Below are 20300 nucleotides of genomic sequence, written 5' to 3' on the forward strand. Positions count from 1 at the left end.
TCCCGGTTGATCTCCCACTTACTCTAAGATTTTTTTTCAAGGTCTCTACTTGCATAAAGTATGTGGGAAAAGAAATGTATGTGAGGATGGTCACTTGCTCAACTGAAAATGGAGAAACTGGTAAAGTCATTATGCTGTATTACTTTAAAATGTATATCATATGTTGCATAATATAACATATATATTTTATAATGTACATTATATTTCTACATTAGATAAACACCCCTTCATTGTGTGATCAAGTTTGCATCATATACATTGATAGCAATCACCAGAAATGCACTTGCTTCTTACACAGCATAGGTTTCCAGACAATATGCAACAGTAAAATATGGCCTAAATACATCATTTAAAGTTGCATTAATATCAATTTATTCTACACATTGATTCTTGCCAAACAAAACCTTGGAGTAATTATTCCCCTGTTGGAAGTTCTCAGCTGGACTTCAACTATTTTCTATCCACTTCTAAAACGATTTGCACAAAAGATTCTCCTCTCTTTCTCACTCTTTCTCTCTTCTCTACCCTTTTAATTTTCTCTCAGAATCATGCTGAAGGAGGCAAGAAATAGATATTGAATTTTGTGCAGTGCTTGTAATTTTTGTTAAATGATAAATATTAATTATTATTTAAGAATACAATAAAAAGGAAAGGCTCTTAGTTCCTAACTATTGTGCACAGCCATCTACAGAGTTAATACAATTTTAATTTGTAATAATTACTTCTATATACATAAATTATATGGTACAGTATAATAAGTGATAATAGCACATATTACAAAATAGGCTGACATCTTAACAAAAAAACATTCTAACACATGGCCATTATACTGGAGGAAAACAGTATTGTGAAAAGCTACAATTGCAATTTGCTTAGAAAATGAATCATAATGCATTAATGCCTCTGAATAATTTGCAAGTCAATGAACCAAAAAAATCACATAAATGACTGGCCATAGGTATTTATGTTATTTGGCGTTGGAAAAGTTGGTGGTAAAGGGGAGAGGAATTGGAATAGAGACTTGCATTAATAACTGCTTACATGTACGCTAAGACATCTTAGAACATTTAACCAGCAGAGATCTAAAATGCAATTACTTTGCATTTATTATTTTGCTGATTTGTTTGCTAATAAAATGTTATTGCCCAATGACAATTTTGAATTAACTACATAATGATGCTCTTGAAGATTAGCTAGATGAAATGAAAGAATCCAATGACTGAAGAATTACTTCAGAGATCATCTCGTGACTCTTAAGGCTCCCAGTCACCAAATTCCTTTTAAATCACTGCATAGAGATGCCTCTTCCTTCTGTCTGTGGCAAACCCTCTCAACCTAAGTCCCAAACCCCATCTTCCCCACTAACAGAATCTTGAATTTGATCAGGGTTGCAAAGATGCCTAATGGAATATTCACTGTCTTCAGCCACCTGTGTAGGCCATCTGATTCAGTGTAGTAAAAAATAAGCAAGCAGAAGTCTCCCAGAGGCTTCTGGGAAAACAGTTTCTTACTGATGAAAGAGGCAAAAGGTCTCTTTTTTTCCCCCCATCTTAAATACGGTTTTAATAGAAGAAACTACAGCAGCCATCTTGTTGCCTTGAGGGAAGGTCAAAAGAATTGCACAGACATTGATTCTTACTAAAGAGAACTGCCAGCCTCTACTGTATCACTGAAGTCATGAACCTGGGAGTTGTTACTGCAACCCTCTCCTCATAGTGCACATTAATTTGGAAGCTCACAATGTGCTAGGCTCATTTGCTGAGCATATTTTCTGCCCTGGGTCATTTAATCCCCTTAAGCTGATGAGGAAGGATGGAGGCGTTAAATATCTAAGTTGTTAAAAAACAAAATTCAACGAAGTTAATTTTAAAGATCTTACTGAATTTATTAGATGATTCATGATGTGGGAAGCATCCCATCCAACAGATAGAAAGGATCACCGAGGAGCTGTACACAACAGAATAATTTACAGGCAGAAGGGAGTGGGACGAGGAAGCTCCATTAGAAAAAGTGGAATCACAAGATCACTTTCCTTCCCTGGATGGCAGGGGTCTATCAGGCAGATTACCTGGCTGGTGTTGCTCAGGTAGTCCTTTACTGACTGGCTTAAGATCCCATTTCTGGGAGAGGCCAAAAAATGTAATGAAGTTAAGTCTTAGTTTGGTGATGTGGGGTTTAGCATAAGCGACTCCATGTTGGGTCTGTTGTCTTATTTCTAAGTATTAGTTTGGTGAGGTGGGGTTTAGCATAAGTGACTCCATATTGGATTTGTTGTCTTATTTTTAAATAATGTTTATATAGTTATTTGGTGACAGAGCTGGGATTTGAACACAGATAATCTGGTAACAGCATCTGTATCCCATGATCCCTCACTTCTCTCTCACTCACTTCCCACATTCAATAGCTTGCCAGATCATGACTGCACTGTCTTAATACCGGTCAAGTCAGCCTGCTTTGCTCCCTTTCCAGTGGCATCCCTATGTCCTCTCCAACCCCGAAGGGGCCCTAACATACCACTTCTTCCATACTACCTTCACACTGCAAAGATTATTTTCCTAAAATGTAAATTGAATCCTATCTCTCTCTTCCCACAGCCTTCAATGATTAATTTGTAATTAAATGAAACAAATCCTGTATTAGACCAACCTGCCTGCCAAACACTAGGCCAGAGCTCTAACAACAAACTACTTGAAATATTAACTGGGGATTTTTTTGGTTTTGGTTTTTTTACTAGGTTTTTTTTTTTTTAATTATATGTTTTTAAAAAAGGATGACAGTCATCCCTCTACATAGGACATAACTAATATAAGATGGAGTTGTCTTGCACAGAACCAAGAGATAAAAGCAGAAGGGCAAGAGCCTGGGCACAGGGTGGTTTTTATTTGACCCCTGTGGTGCTTTTAAAAAGAAATTAAGATCTGAAGGTCTAGAAACAGTGGTTCTGTATTCCTTCATGGCAGCAGTTGGCTGGAATTGATTAGCACCTGCCCATTCAACAATTCACCTTAGGCCCTGCAGTGCCCTTCTGTTTCTATATTTGGCCTATTCTGCTCATTAACTATGGGCTGGAGCTGTGGAGATTTGAGTTTGGGACCCTGGATCATTGATAGTCTAACCTTGTTATTGTTGGAGTTGCAATTTTTGGAGCAGCAGAAGCACTGTCATTTTTACTTAGTGGCTATATTTTTATCACCATGGGGACATACAGATGCCCAGCCTACCTGTATAATTGACAATCTAGATAAGGAGGCCCAATGTATCAAATATGGCAGAAAGAAACGGAGTTCAGAAAGACCATGCACAAGCTATGCAAATTAAAATATTAATAGCATCCATGTCACATGACTGCTATAAGGATGAAACAAGAGAACAGAAATCTTCCAACAGTCACCCTGGCATCTGTTAGGTACCTAATTGGATTGATGCCCCTTACTACATGACTGGCAGGCATGGAAAAAAGTTTCAGAACTCCTTTGAGAATCTAACTGAAAGCATGGACCTTCAGGGCACCTGGGCGGCTCACTCAGTTAAGTCTCCAACTTCAGCTCAGGTCATGATCTTGTAGTTTGTGATGATCTTGGTGGTATTGGTGGTGGTGTTTTTTGTTGTTGTTGTTGTTGTTGTTGTTGTTGTTGTTTGTTTTTTTGTTTTTAAGAATGGAGAGAGGGAGAGAGAGAAACCCAAGCAGGCTTAGCTCTGTCAGAGCAGAGCCCAACACAGGACTTGATCCCATGACCCTGGGATCATGATCTGAGCTGAAATCAAGAATGAAACTCAACCAACTGAGCCACCCAGGCGCCCTGTAATTGTGGTCTTAAGCAGTGTCCTGGAACAAGTATGTGTGGGTTTAGATACTCAAAAAGATGTTGAAATCCATCAGTCATAACCAGATTCCACTTTACTCAGGGTTCCCTCATTAGTTCAGTCCATTCCAGTGCACATACGTGTCTCTGTATTCAAACAAAGGGACTCATAAGAGCAAAAAAAGCACAATCAAGAAGAAAGTGGACATTTACATAGGAGGATGAGAAGGAAATAAAATGAACACTTATTCAGTCTCTATTACATATAGGGCTCTGTATAAGTTCAATTAATCTTCATACTATCCCTGGGAAGTAGTTATTTTTATGCCTATTTTATAGATAAGGAACTAAGGTCATAAGCAGTCAGCAGCAATATACTTAGACACAAACAAACCAAGCTGGATGGGGGGTAGTAATCAGATGTTAGCGATGAAAGTGTCATGATAGTTACTGATTGGTTTTAAAAGGCATCAGTTGTCCACGTAGAGACAGCATTTTAGGATTCTTGGCAGTCAAGTTATATAATTATGTGGCCACGAATTATAAGCTTGGCTAGAGTCATAAAAGTAAAAGGATAAGATTGAGCACAAAAGTTTAAATATCTGAGCAATTCGCCACAGCATGTTTTTAATATGCCATAGCGGCAACTTCATAATATACTCTAGGAGCCAAGCATAAATTGATCCATGTGTATCCAACTCTAATCACAATATTTCAGAGAGGAAAAAATATCCTGGGATGCTTGATTTCTAGAATTTAAAAAACATATTGCACTATAAAACTGTCTTTGAAATCTCAGAAAGAAAAATATTCATTGAGAGCCAAATCAGATAAGTGCTATGGTTTTATGTTCAGTTGACGGATACCAGTTGCTTTGCCAATTTGCTAAATCTTAATATACTTGCTAACTTTAGTCCACATATTTTTTCCCTCTTCCGCTTCTGTTTTCCTCTGCCACTTTGTCCTTCTCTCCTTTGTGTCTGATTATCATAAAATGAACATAGCGCAGAGCTTTGCTATTCCTTAAAAATGTAAATGTCAAAAATAAAGACTTTCTTGGATGTCAGACTCGGGCTGCTTTTTGCTATTTACAAAACACTGGGCTCATTTTCTTACGAAGCCCTGGAAATTGAGGGAGTTAGATCTCACAATGAAATGTCCTAGCAGGCTATTCCTGAGCGGAAGGCTACTGACAAATTTTATGGCCTTGGATCCAGAAATAAACACCATTCGGTGACTGTTTGTATAGTCAGGCCATTAAGTGCAATGATTTGTATTTCCTCAAGAGATCCCTTAAACTACAGTGCCTTGTGTTTGCAGCAGCCTGGCAGGGGTTGTATTTTTTTTTTTTTTAATCCTGCAGTTCACTGGCCAATAAAGTGTGTGCAGGGCACAACACCTCCCAGGAGGTAGAAAGAAAAGACATGAGTCTGTAGGGCTTCACACAGTCCCTAGAGATGTCCTGAGTGTAAAGCACATTGAGCATCTGTCTATTAATAAGTTTGCGGAAGCAACTTTCTTCATGGATGAGACTGTTACCCTGTCTGATCTACTCTGGGCTCTGAATTCTGGCCACAATAGTCTAGGTAGTTCTAATAGTTCTTAAGGGTGTTCTTTGGAGTGGAACCTTATAAAGATAACAAAGAAGATATGATGAAGGTGATTAATTACCATTCTGAAATAAAGCTTGCAATGGTTTTATCAAGGATTTCCCATAAGAAGGCAAATATAATTATAAGAAAATACATTTATAAAAATTATAGTCAGTGCGGCAATTCCTACTTAAGCCCATCTCTGGCTTAATGGGCCTCATTTTCTAGCATTTTCTAGCATTTTCTGTTTCCATCCTTTTGTGGGTATCCTGTGCTGTTTATATAATTTATTAGTTTATGGATGTTCCCTCATAGGTACAGGCCCTATTTGTATTTGCTTCTATGAGTGTTCAACGTTCACTTTCAAATGTTCTCAATAAATTTATATAGAAACATTTTTCCTTCCTATTGTCTCTGAAACCTGCTGGATGCCTGCTTTGCATATTACTTAAGGAATGGCTTTACCTTTCTTTTTCTTTTTTCCCCTCAGTTCTGTGCCTTGCTACCCTTTTTCTAAGTACTCTATATCCTGATGTCTGAACGTCTTCAGCGTCATCTGATGAAGCGTGGGGGAGTCAGGAGAAGTGAAAATCTCTCTGATGAAAAGTATTTTTCACTGGGGTTCAGGCTGAAGATAAGTCTCCCACACTGAACAGAAATATATACTATAAAACACCATTATCCCTCTTCTTCCCTTCCTCTTTTGTCTTTCAACACTGAAGGGCAGGAGCTCATATTCCTGGAGCCCAAATTCACAGATGCATAGCACCTTGCATACGATAGGAATTGACCTAAGGTACTGATTTTAAACATGAAGATATTTACAAATCTACAATTTTTAAAATGTAGTGAGTCCTTTTATTAATTCCTATTATATAATCAGGCACTTTGCTATGTTCTAGAGATAACATAGGTGACTCAAAGAACTCAGTTTCTACTGGAAAGAGACAGAGAGAGAGAGAGAGAGAGAGATTTACATAGTATAATGTTAAATGCTAAAGCACAGACACATAAACTGAGTGGCTTTTTTATTTGAGACCCTACTCATTCATTGGCTACTCAACAAAATGTATTTTTTAGAGCAAAAAGAACATGCTTATTAAAAGAGATAAATGACTAAGAAACAAAAGAAGCCATTTTGTGTATGTGTTGGGATATTTTATCAAAACTGAACATATTGAATAAATGAGTAAACCTGAATCTCTACCTACTATTAGCTCTTAAGTGAAAATATTAAGAAGAACAAATAAAATCAAAGAGTTGAAAACTCTATGGCCAGTAAAAACTGAAACATACTGAAGATTGTAAGACATCTATAACATGTGTGTTGCACTTTGATAATGGAAATGCAAAATTTTAATTTAGGTAACAAGAAGTAGCAAAAGTAATTGATATGTCCACTTTTACTTAGGTATTCCAATTTTAAGGACCCTTATGGGATATACATTTAAAACTTTTATTGAACAACTACTATGCATAATACACACAGCATAAATAAAATACTGGACCATTAGAACAAGTGTTCTGTGCTTTTGTTATTGATAGAATTGCTATCTTTCACAGCTATTTATGGAAATCCTTTCCCACTGTCCAGTTGTAATTATGTTTTACTTCTCATATGGACTATATACAGTGAAGACTATCTCAGTGTGCTTTGGTCCATATGCATCTCACTTTGTATCATACACTATTTGAATTCCTTCTTATAAGTTCCCTACCTTCCCATTATCTCGTTCTGTGCCCACTACTAAAATTCCTGCAAACCTTTGTATCTGTCATCCATTTTTTCTTTGTCCCCTGCCTTCCTCCACACCCTCATTCATTCAGTGACTTCTCTGAGTCTATCATGGCTCCAGCAGGCCACTCTCAGGAAGTGATTTTTAGATTGGCTCTGGAAATCTCAACTGATGCATTTGGGCTTCCTTTAAATGCACTTGCCTGTCATGTGAAGCACTTAAATCGCATCTCATGTGAGGAAATCATACATAGTTTATTTAAAAGCCCCTCAGCTCCCTTGCGGCAATAACCAAGCACAGGCTGCTAAATCCTTGAGTGCCTCTGTTGTTTGCTACAAATCACAACATCAAATACAGAATCACACACACTGAGGAGCACCCCAAAAGCAATTTATGCTGATGAACCCCAGCTATTAACATAAGTAGCACTGGCTCTGTCTGCCTTGCTAAAAGCTAGACTGGGCTTGCAACAGGGGAATCAGAGAACTGAGGGACACCTGGAATATCTAATGGATGTACTGGGGTATAATTATAGCAGGTACACACGTCTGAATCATGTGTAACATTTTACAGCACAATCACATGTGCCCACTTCAAGAACCTAGAAGAATGAATAGAGATAGTAGCAATCAACACAACCCCAAGAATTACCATTCTCCATAAAGATTAAACAAAACAATGATACTGATGAAAGTGAGTTTCTGTACCGCTTGGGATTATAATATTGTACTGAAAGTGGGATGATTTTACCGAAATGACAACTCAAGAAATAAAGTGCCAGAAAAACTATACAGGTGGCAGTCACTAAGCAAGTGAAAAAATCAGCAGAAGTTTAGACTTTTTCCCCATTCCTACTCTTCCAATAAAAGATGAAGACTGAAACTGCACACTGCCTATTTGGGGTATAATAGGAAAGGCTGACCCAAGTATGGCAATACAGTTAAGTCAGAGAACACCATCAGTGGCAATTACTTGGAGTCTATTTAACTAACAATCAGATATCCCTACAGCTGTAGCCAGGAGTGTGTGTTGATGGGATTCAGGACAGGGCATCCCAGAATATGCCATCTTGGCATATTGATTATTTTGAATTAAAGTTACTTGAAAGACAGCTGGTGCAAGAACAACATGTATGACCCTCCTCTTGGTCGCCCTGAAAGCAGGAAACAAATCTCCCATTTAAAGTTACCCTCCCTGCACCAGGAGGTAGAGAGACATCCTCATTGCCAAAGATGGGGAATTCAGGGCCAAGAAGTCTATGTAAACAAATTCTGCTTAGTTTCTTTAATGAGTACCCAAGCCTAAGTTTCTTTGTCTCTGCAGGTTTTCACTAATTTGTTTCAGTGTCTGAAAGGTACCAACACTGTCTGCTTTAGTCACCTTAGGTCTCACATTCTTATTGGCCCTGCATGTGTATATAATTAAATTTATTTTTCTACTGTGAATCTGTCTTATGTTAATTTAATTATTAGGCCAGCCAAAATAATCAAGGGGGTAGGAGGGAAATTTCCCCTCCCTGACAGGGTCTAAAAGAGGAGGTATGAACATATGATCAGTAAGTGAAGTGACATCAGGGTCTGAGGCCATCGTGCCTTGGAATCAATACCAGTCAATTTTGAAACAAATGAGAAGCTGGTCATGTCTTACATAGCAGGTAAGGTGTCATATTTTGTATAATTGAGTTCCTGATGTCACAGCAGAAACCTCCACCTATGTCCTTTGATAAGACATATTGGATTCCAGGTTGTGGAAGAGAACTTTCTACTGGAATGAGGAAGAGGTCTGCCAGCAGGGCCATGAAAACAAGACGATGTATGGAAGAGGGGACAATCACAGGGGATATTATACAGGCATAGTTTTCAGGAAGCAGGATGGAGTTCTATAGCTGGAGCCCACTTAGAAAATAATTCACTGAAAAACACTATAAAATCTATAATCCAGGAGTATTTAATTTCTCACACTAAAAAAAAAAAATCATATTTAGCAATGCTCCACCATACTGAAAATTTGAGCTTTGTAAATTGTGAGAAAGAAAGCAACATAATCCCAAACATGGTCTTTGACTAGCTGAAGAAGAATGACTAAGATTTAAATCACAAGTTTGTTTCCTCACTCTTTAAGTATTAACAGATTTTCAGCCAGGAATTCAGGACGGATCCTAATGTTGACATGCAGGATTATAAAATTCTGAGGCTGTCTGCAGCATGAGCCAAGGTTATGGTTTGGTTCATGCTGGTTTTCCTTTATATAATAAAAGAGATATCAAACTGTAGTCTCTTCTGTCACTTTCCCTCCCTCCCTCTTTCCTTCCTTCCTTCCTTCCTTCCTTCCTTCCTTCCTTCCTTCTTTCCTTCCTTCCTTCCTCCCTCCCTCCCTGCCTCTAATACAACATCCTGCAAAACATCAAGGTATTTTTGAAAATGAAATATCATCATTCAGAAAGATGTCAGATGTTCCTCCTCTTTCAAGTCTGACAGATCTGTTTCAACAGTAACAAACTTCAGAAGGGAAATAAAAGCAATCACTTGTTTCCCTTTTCTGACAAACACTGGAAGAAGAACAATACAGAGCCCATGACAAACTACATTCTCAAGCTTCTTCATGGCATTTCCTTTGGTAAGATGTGAGGTATCCCAAGGAATACATGTAACATTTATCCAAAACATTATTACTGAGCACCCGTTTGTATTCAATCATGGGACATACAGAAAGTAGGGCTACCACCCTGATATGCCCAGGGGGCCCATGCCCAAGGGAAAGGGCATGGAGCCATAGAAGACTACGTTTTATCCTTCAAATCTAATAGAATTTGCCTTGTTAGGTTTTGGACTTGCTTGGGACCTATGACCATTTTCTTCTTTCTGAAAGAAAGATTTAAAATTTAAAATTCCTTTAAAATTTGAATGTCTACCCTATGCCTGTTCCACCTTTGTAATTGGGAAGCATAATTTGTTTGATTTCATAAGTTCACAGGCAGAGAGGAATTTTGCCTCATGATGAATCATACCTCAGATTTCACCCATATCTGATTTAGATGATAATTAGATGAGACTCTGGACTTTGAATTGATGCTGGAATGGGTTAAGAGTCAGAGCTGTTAAGATGGGAAAAATGTTTTTTTCATGTGAAAAGAACATGAATTTTGGGTTAGAAGGCAGAGTGTTATGGGTTGAATTTCATCCTCCAAATTCATATTGAGTTCCTGACTCCTCAATGGGACTATAAGTGGAGATAGAAACTTTAAAGAGATAATTAAGATTAAATGGGACCATAAGGTTGGGGCCCTAATCTGATACCAGGAATGCACTACACACACACAGAGAAAAGGCCAAGTGAAGACACAGCAAGAAGGTGGCCATTTTGTAAGCCAGAGAGAGGCCACAAGAGAAACCAAACCTGCCAACACCTTGATCTTAGACTTCCAGACTCCAGAACTGTGAGAAAATGCATTCTTGCTGTTTAAGCAAGCCTGTGGTATTTTATTATGGCAGTCCTAGCAGACTAATACATTCTGAAAGGTGGAGAGAATAAGGAAGACTGGCTAGGAAGCGTGGAATCCAAGGAACAGTATGGTGAAATTGGCAACCTGGAAAGGCCAATGGATGAAGATGAAACAAACCCCAACAAAAGCCCATTCTCTCTAGCCAAAGGTCCAGAAAGAGGAAGTCCAGACCTCTTCTAAAGACAAAAAAAATTAAGATAAAAAAAATTTTGACAGTAACTGTTCTTCTCCAGCTAAATGACACAGAAGACACTGTGGCTGCACTCTCACTCTCACAAGCAAAGGCTGAGTGGGAAAAAAGACGTCCACCTTCACCAAGGAGTACCATGGATGAGTAAGGCAGACAAATATTCATTCCCAGAAGTAATAAGGCACCTCCCTTCAACCTCTGCTGCTGGAGTGATGCCAAAGGAGGCCAAGTGGAGAGTTGGAACACTCAACACCACCTAGCGGTAACAAGGACATACCCTGCTAGTGTCAGTGAATGGCCACATGGAGAGCAATAACAAGTACCTACAACCCTTCCCAGCCAAGGTAGTTTAAGCAGAGGTCTGATAGGGAACCAGAACTCTTAATCCTGCCCAGCAGTCATGAGGAGGCCCTCCCCACATCAGCTGTCAACACCAGTCAAGTATGGAACATGGATTTCTGTAGCTAACTGACAGAAAGTAGAGTTGCCCTTTCCTCTACCAGATCAATGCCACAGAAAATCAGGTAAAGCTGAAGGGTCAAAAACGTTCAGAGTCTCATAACATAATACCTAAAAAATAATGATTATAAAGTGTCGCTCATAATAATTTCATAAGAATTATTTCATAAACTTCATTGGGATTTCTATAATAAAAAATTACTCATCACTGGAAATGTTAAGAGAAAAGATAGCAAATGAGTGTCAACACCAAGAATACAGAGATTTTACAACTATCTGACAGATCTTTTAAAGCAGCTGTCATAAAAGTACTTCAAAGTTCAGTCACAGAAACAGTTGAAAAAAATGGAAAAATAAAATACTTCAGTAAAGAAATAGAAAACATAAAGAAAAACCAAATGAAAAATTTGGAACTGAAAATACAACTGGAAAAACCAAACTCAAAAGAAGGGCCCAACAATGGGATGGAGGGTACAGAGGAAATAATCAGTGAACCTGAAGTGAGAACAACAGAAATTACCCAATCTGAACAACAGGGTGAAAGCAGACTAGAAAAAATAAATAAGTAAACAGACCCTCGGGGACCTGCAGGACTACTAACAAAAAGATCAGGCATTCATGTTGTCAGGGACTGGAAGAAGAAGATAAAGAACAGGACTGAAAAGTTACTTGCTAAGGGGCGCCTGGGTGGCTCAGTCGGTTGAGTGTCTGACTTCGGCTTAGGTCATGATCTCTCAGTCCGTGAGTTCGAGCCCCGCGTCCGGCTCTGTGCTGACAGCTCAGAGCCTGGAGCCTGCTTCAAATTCTGTGTCTCCCTCTCTCTCTGCCCCTCCCCCAATCATGCTCTCTCTCTTTCCCTGTGTCAAAAATAAATAAAAACATTAAAAAAATTAAAAAAATATTACTTGCACAATGGCTAAAACCTTTCCAAATTTGTCAAGGGGCATAAACTTACAGATTCAAGAAGGTGAGTGAACTCCAAACGAGAAAAAAATGAGAGAAATTCATGCAAAGGTATACCATAATCATACTTGGGAAAACTAAAGACAAAAAAAAAATCTTAAAAGTCTCAAAAGACAAATGATACTTTACCACAGGAGAAGACAGTTTGAATAATAACATATTTTAGTTAAAAAAAGCATGGAGGTCACAAGGAAGTGGCATGATATTTTTCAAGTGCTGAAAAAAAAGAAAAAGAATTGCCAATCCAGAAATCCATATGGGGTGAAAATATATTTCAGAAATAAAGGTAAAATTAAGGTATCAAAAAAAAAAAGAGAGAAATTTTTCACTAGCCAATCTACTTTAACAAAGTGGCCAAAGGAAGTTTTTAAACAGAAAGAAAATGATAAAAAATGATTTTTAGGGAATTTGCAATAAAGAACAAAAGTAAAAAATATGAATAAATACAAGATAGTTTACTTCCTCCTTTGATTTTTCTAAATGATGAGTGGCCAATGAAGCAAAAATTCTAACACTGATGTGGTTCTAAATGCGCATAGTGGATATATTTAAAACAATTACAAAGAGAGGGGGAAAAGGAATTTAAAGGGAGGCAAATTTCTTTACTTATTTGACCTGATAAAACATTGACATCCATAATCTGTGATAAGTTATGTCTATAATACATAGGAAAACCAAAATAATAATAATGATAATAAAGTATACAAGGAGATATAATCAAAAACAATGTAATTCTAAAAACAGAATTCTAAAAACTGTCCACATAACCAAGCAAAAGATAAGGAAAAGAAAAAAAGAAATAAAAATCAAAGAGAACGAACAGGAAACAAAAAATACAGTGGAAAACTTAAACTCTAACATACCAATGATTAAATATAAATATCTAAATGCATTACCTAAAAGATGGACAACAGGAGAGAAGACTAATAACCATGACCCCAATTCAACAATCTCACTTCAAATATAATAGTATAGGTATGTTAAAAGTAAAAATATAAAGGAGCACCTGGCTGACTCAGTCGGTAGAGAATGCAACTCTTGATCTCAGGGTTGTGAGTTCAAGCCCCATGTTGGATGTGAAGTCTACTTAAAAAAAAGTTAAAAAGTAAAAATATAGGAAAAGATGTATCATACAAACATTCATAAAAAGATAAAATAGAAATTAAAAGATAATAAAATTGAAAAAGCTCATTCTTTGAAAAAAGCACTATTATTCACAAACATAAGACTGACAAAGAAAAAAAGAGAGAAAGAACAAATGATCAATATCAGGAATAAAACAGTGATTATCTTTATAGATCTTGCAGATGTCAAAAGGGAAAAAGGAAAGACTACGAACAACAGGTCACCAAAGCAGATATGCAGATGTCAAATCAGCACGCGTAAATGTTTTCAATATCATTAACCATTAGGGAAATAAAAATTATATACACAATGAAATATCACTACATACATATCAGAACTGCTAAAATAAAATATAGTCACAACAAATGCTGCAAAGGTGCAGAGTACCTTGACTCTCATTCAGGGCAAGTATGGAAGTACAAAATTGTAAAGCCACTCTAGGAACCAGTGTAGTTTAAAAATACTTACTGATTTTAAGAGTCCTTGCAAACACCCTATAACCTGGAAATTGTACTTCTGGGAATTTATCTGACCAGAAATAAAAACTTATGTTCATGCAAAAACCTGTACCTGAATGTTCATACAGCTCTATTTCTTTTTTTTTTTTTTTTTTTTTTTAATAATTTTTTTTTTCAACGTTTATTTATTTTTGGGACAGAGAGAGACAGAGCGTGAACGGGGGAGGGGCAGAGAAAGAGGGAGACACAGAATCGGAAACAGGCTCCAGGCTCCGAGCCATCAGCCCAGAGCCTGACGCGGGGCTCGAACTCACAGACCGCGAGATCGTGACCTGGCTGAAGTCGGACGCTTAACCGACTGCGCCACCCAGGCGCCCCTTATACAGCTCTATTTCTAATAGCCAAAAACTTAACCCAGAAATCATTCTACAGATGAATGGTGAAACAAATCGTAGTCCATTAATACCAGGGAATACCACTCAGCAATAATTAACTTTTTTTTCAGATTATACAGCAGACACTGAGCAAATAGTATTTTTACCTGGTAACTTGAGTTGTAATGTTGGATCAGAATTTTGGATGGAGGACAGAGCTTACCTTCACAGGCTTGTGAGCCCAGCGGGGTGTAGGAAGATGACAAGGGGCTTGAGCTAATATACTATCCTGAAAAGAAGGACTGGTAGAAGACAGTGCTGCAGGTGAGTGTATGGACCTCCCCACACCCCAATCCCGGGAATGCAGGGACTAGCTGCATGGTCACAAGGTCTCTTGTATCATGGAGCTGAAAGTGACATATGTCAAAACCAACACTGGGTGCTCTATGTGTTGTGAGAACGACATGAAGGATAACTGGAGCTACACAGACTAGGACTTAGAAGCAGACGGAAACTAAGAAATAGCCGTACCTCTAACACCCATCCTTGTTCTTCATGCTCGCAAGAAAACCCAAAAGCCAATGGAGAGGAACTTAGAACCAAGTGCATGACCCGGGAATGAGTTAATCAAATCTAAGTTTGACAAAGAAATCACTCATTTGGACTGAATATGCTTAAAAGCCTACAAAATAAGATTTCTAACAAATGCAGATAGTTTTTGCTTTTCTTTTATGGGTTTTGTTTTTTGTTTGCTTGTTTTTTGGTTTATTGGTTGCCTTTGTTTTTTAGTTTTCAGAAGTTCTACTTTGGCTAGCCCAACTTTTGTGGACCGTCATAACAGTGAAATGCTCCTTTGGCCACTCAGATTTGTAACTGATTATCGGTTTTGTGTTAGATGCCAAGGAATGGGGGACTAATTAGAAGTACTATGCCATCCTGCAGGCTCACTGTGTGGTGACAAGAGTCACAAATGTAGTGGGAGCTAAATGTGAGAACCCACGTCTGTGACTGATTCCCCCAGGCTCTCTGAATAGCTCTGAACATAAGCCTAAGGTCCAAATTATCCGAATATAGACAGCAATGTTTTCAGGCTGGGTTTTGCTTTCAGATACAGCATAGTTCCTTTCTGATTTTAAGCCTTGGTATGCATCCTTGCTAGAATAGTAACATATTCCACAACTAGTCTCTTCTCAAAGGCAAATTCCTTTGTGTTCTTATTACAAACAGTCAGTGGGGGCTTCTTTCATAATTGCTTTCACTGGGAGTATAGTGCTTGCTCGTCATATATCATGTATGCTTTTATTATTGCTTGTTTCTGGTAAAAATGCATACGGCATCATTGGATTAGTTCAAAATATGGTTGAAATATTGGCTTTTCCATTGTGTCACCCTTTTTCCTGTTATTTATCTTATACAGCATGTCTCATTTTATTAAAGCTTCAATTATATGTCTAAATAAGACTTAGGCATATTTCCTCATGTTTCAGGTAAACATGATTTTTCTGTAATCAAAACAGTGCTCTAGCAAATACCTTTGTGGTCAATGTAGAAGTGAACTTAATGATAATTGACAAGTAGTAATGCTTGAGAATTGTATGCATTTTGAAGTATTTATTGTTTATATTCATAAAGGTAAATCTGGACTTTCGACATCACATGCTAAACATGTCAACTATTTTGCACGTAATATGTGCAGAGAAGTGTTTATAAGAAGCGTTAATCTTTCAGGTTATCAGATTTAAAAGGTATTTTGTCTTTTATTGGATATTTTTATTAAATAATAAATGTACATGGTTTAAAATTAAATACTGAGAAACTTATAAAATGAAGCTTGTTCTCATTCCTACTCTTTAACTCTGATCTCTAAAGATAGTAATTTTTAACTGCTTTCTCCATTTTCTTAGGTATTTAAGTATCTAAGTAAAATATTTATACTCTAACTTACAAATTTTATATACTATGAATTAATTAATGACATACTATTATATTATTAATATCAATATTATTTATATTATATTAATAAATATATAATAAATATATTCAATATATACTTGTTTTTTACTTGCTAGATTTTAATAAATGGCATTTTTCGTAACTACTTTATCAGCAAAACCTTCCAAATGTTCTCTAAAAATATTCAATGCTCCTATTTTCAGAGACACGTTCCAGAGTCCTCTGTATGCCTGATCCAGATCAGCGTGATAGTTCTAGAAATCTGCTCTTCATCTAGCATCTGAATTTTCACTCACCTGCTCTTACTTTAGGTCCATTGTTTATTGAATCACCTGTTTTGACTTAAAGACTCATTTTGCAAAAAATCCTTAATTAATTTTCTTAGGAAAAATATATAAATGGTCTATTTTCTGAGGACCTGCAGGTATAAAAAATGTATATTTTTGCCTTCATACTTGATTAATATTTTGGCTGTGTATAGAATTTTAAAGTAGATTTTCCCTAAAGACTTTGAGGGCATTTCACCATGGTCTTCTTGCTTTCAGTACTGCTGTAGAGAAGGCTATTTCCATTCTGCTTCTCAGTGCTATTAAGTGGTCTGTGGTGATGGTGGTCATGATTTGTTTAATCCAGAATCTTATGGGAATATGTCTCAATTTATGGTGTTCTGAAGTGTCATCATATGTCTTTGCATGAGACTACTTTCATCTATTGTCCTGAGCATTTGAGAGGCATCTTCAATATAGTATTTCATGTACTTCTATTTTCAAAATTTTCTTATATTGCCTTTCTCCTCTATTTTTTCACTTCCCTATGTATTGTTGGCATGACTCCAGAAGGTAAATGCAAATAATGAAATCACATGATAGCTCTTAATACTCCAGATCAGGGGAAGAACCCATCCCTTCTATTCATATTTCATTAGCCAAAGCAAATCACATGAACAAGGTTTATGTCAATGGGATGAAATAAATTATCCTCCAAAGGAATATGGGGGAGAGCAAGTGAATATTTTGGCAATAATAAAATCTACTACGCTTGGTGTCTGTTCAAATATAAGAGTGATTGTTAGCTCTGCAAACATATTCAGGATTGCTGATAGATGAGCTTCACTGTATAGTGATTGGACCAGGGAGGAGGGAACATCTATTTAACAGGGGTCACCCATAGGTATAGTGTATTTTCATCAGTAGCTATCCTGTTCCTTTAGAAAAGAATCAACAGACTTCTGCTTGGGGGAAATTTAGCCTGGCTACAGCCATTCTAAGAACCAAGGGGACCAGGAGGGCAGATCCTTCAATGAAATCTCCATTTTCAGTTACATACCTTGTCTTTGTTTCCCAACACACTTGAGTCAGTGACTGCTAGTTCTGTCCTATTAAGTTTCTCCAAAGTGTAAACCTTTGGTCTGCCTAAGGGCACTCATCTAGCTAGATGGATTTTGGAATGATCATACATAAAAGTGCAGATATTCACCCTGTTTTTAAAAAGCCTTGTACTCACTCTTCTCCCTATACCATCAATTGATATCTCCAAGCCCTAAACCTTTTAAAAGTCTCTTGCCATGGAACAACTGGCTTCATTTTCAGTATTCTCCCCTTGATACATCTGAGGGTTTAGATTCCAGTCAGCTGAATTCATGATCACTCCTGCCTTTGCTTTCCAATGTATCTACTATCTCTTTCCCATAATCTATGTCCTTGTGGGTTTATACAATTTGAATAGTCAGTGTCATTTTAGTAACCATTTGGGAGGAAGCACAGATAAGTATGTGTGACTAGAAGTCAAAATGCAAAGGCTTAACAAGTGTAAAAGGGGGATGAGTAATGCTGAAGAATTTGGGACACTCTGGAAGAAAAGGTAATAGAGCACTACAACTGTGTTGAAACCAACCCTGAGACTTAAATGACATTTGAGAAGGAAGACAATGAACAAAGAACAAGAAGGAAAAGAATGGATATAAATCATGGGGGAAAAGGGCAGGTTCCTTAACATAATGAAACAGAAATAGTGGATGAGACTAACCAACAAGCTATAATTAATATGGAAGATGAGAAATGTGATTCAGTAAGTAAAATAATATCTTAATAATCATCTTAATGAGTTCTTATAAGTTTGTTTTTTACACATGATAAAGCTACTTTAAAAAACTCCTGTAATATGATCTAGACCTGAGGGTAGAAAACATGTTTTGTTCCTTTTTATTTTTTTATTTCCACTGCCAGCAGAGTGCCTGGAACATAATTCAATTGCTGTTGCTTGAAGGCCTTAATGCCTTCTTGATTTAATATAATTGAGGGTCATAATACCAATTTAGTAATTTTAATTCAGAAAATTTGTGGAATAGGAACCTGGCATCTGTACAGTTATTTAGGCAGTTTATTAAAACACAACACAAACTATACTTGGGAAAGAACCCCATGCCCAGGGAAAGATGATGATATTTACACGAGTCTTTTATTTGCAAAACATTTTCTTTTGCTTCTCAAACTGCTTAAAACTTGTCTTTGTTTGATAATCACAAGTCAGGATTTAAGGTAGAGTAGCTTATCTTGCATAAAGCAAGTATGAAGGTTTTATACCAAGCTCAAGAACTCAGATTGATTTATGTTATTATGGACACATGCATTAATTCAAAAATATATATGGCAAGTACCTTTGTTCCAGCACTCTTCTGTGTCTTAGGTTTATAGTGGTAAACAAAATAGGGAGAAGCCCCCACCCCTTTTTTTTAAAAAAAATATCTTTCTAATGGAGATAGTACAGTGGTGATGGTAGATACACAATGAAAAAAAAAATCAATAAAACATATAGCATATTGGATTGTCATAAAAGTTATGGAGAAAAAATAAATCACGGAAAGTAGTAGTGGAAAGTATCTCTGAAAAGGCATTTTGAGTAAAGCTTGAGTTTGTCGATTGTGGGGAAAGGGTGTTCCCAAAAGAGCCAAGAGCAAGTGCAAAAGCTGTGAGGCGCTACGGTTGACCCTTGAACAATACAGGTTTAAACTACACGGGTCCACTTATGTGGTATTTTTTTCAATAAATGTATTACAGAAGTATAAATGTATTTTCTCTTCCTTATTATTCTCTTAACATTTTCTTTTCTCTAGCTTATTTAATTTTAAAAATAGAATGTATAATACACATACAAAATGTGTGTCAGTTAATACCAGTAAGGTTTCCAGTCACCAGTAGGCTCTTAGTTAAGATTTTGGAGAGACAAGAGTGACATATGGATTTCTGACTGCATTGGGGGGTTGGTACCCCAAACCTCCCCATTGTTTAAGAATCAACTGTATGTATTTTGCATTTTTGAGTAATTAAAAGACTAGTTTGACAAAAGTAGCGTGTAGGTAGGGATGAGAAGCAGAAGATCCGATCAATAACAGAGGAATAGTATAAAAACCTTGAAGGCCATTAAAAGAACTTTGGCTTTTACCCTGAATGAGATGAAGAACGGCTGGGGATTTTGAGTAGAGAGTGAAAGCTCAAGAAGAATTCCTTTTATCTAAGTTCACTTCAAGTTCTAATAGGAACAGATAGGCTTGTAAACTTTAAATGAGTAAATGAAAACCAGTGTCCAGTTTGGCTCTTACTATACATGTTTGAAGTTGAGCTTCTATTGTTATCATTAAATTTGTACACTGTGGAATATTAATTTCATTAGTGATGTCAAATTTTAATAGTGCTCATATCTGAGCCCTTTTTCATTTAAGCTATCAGGGCTTCCCATGTGACTTGGGTATGACCATGTGTTTCCTTTTGACCAATGGGAGTTAGACAGTGTAATGCATGTAGAGGCTTGATGTGCTAGCATGATTTCAGCTTCTTGCTCTTACCTTCTGCCCTGGTCATAAAAACACAATTGGTCTAGCCTATTAAAAAAACAAAACAAAACAAACAAAAAACACACAGAGCTTAATTGCCCCAGGTGTCCCAACTGAAGCTGTGCTAGAATAGCCAACATCCCACTAATCTCTAGACATGTGTACAAACCCAGCCAAAGTCAGAAAACCTGCCTCAGTGACCCACAGCTAAAAACAGGCACATGACGAAGTCCACATGGGATCACGTGGGTCAAACCCAGATCAGCTAAAAGTTGTGGACTCATGGGCTAAACAAATGCTTATTGTTGTGTACGCC

The sequence above is a fragment of the Leopardus geoffroyi genome, chromosome D4, assembly GCF_018350155.1.
Source record: "Leopardus geoffroyi isolate Oge1 chromosome D4, O.geoffroyi_Oge1_pat1.0, whole genome shotgun sequence".
Classification (NCBI taxonomy): domain Eukaryota; kingdom Metazoa; phylum Chordata; class Mammalia; order Carnivora; family Felidae; genus Leopardus; species Leopardus geoffroyi.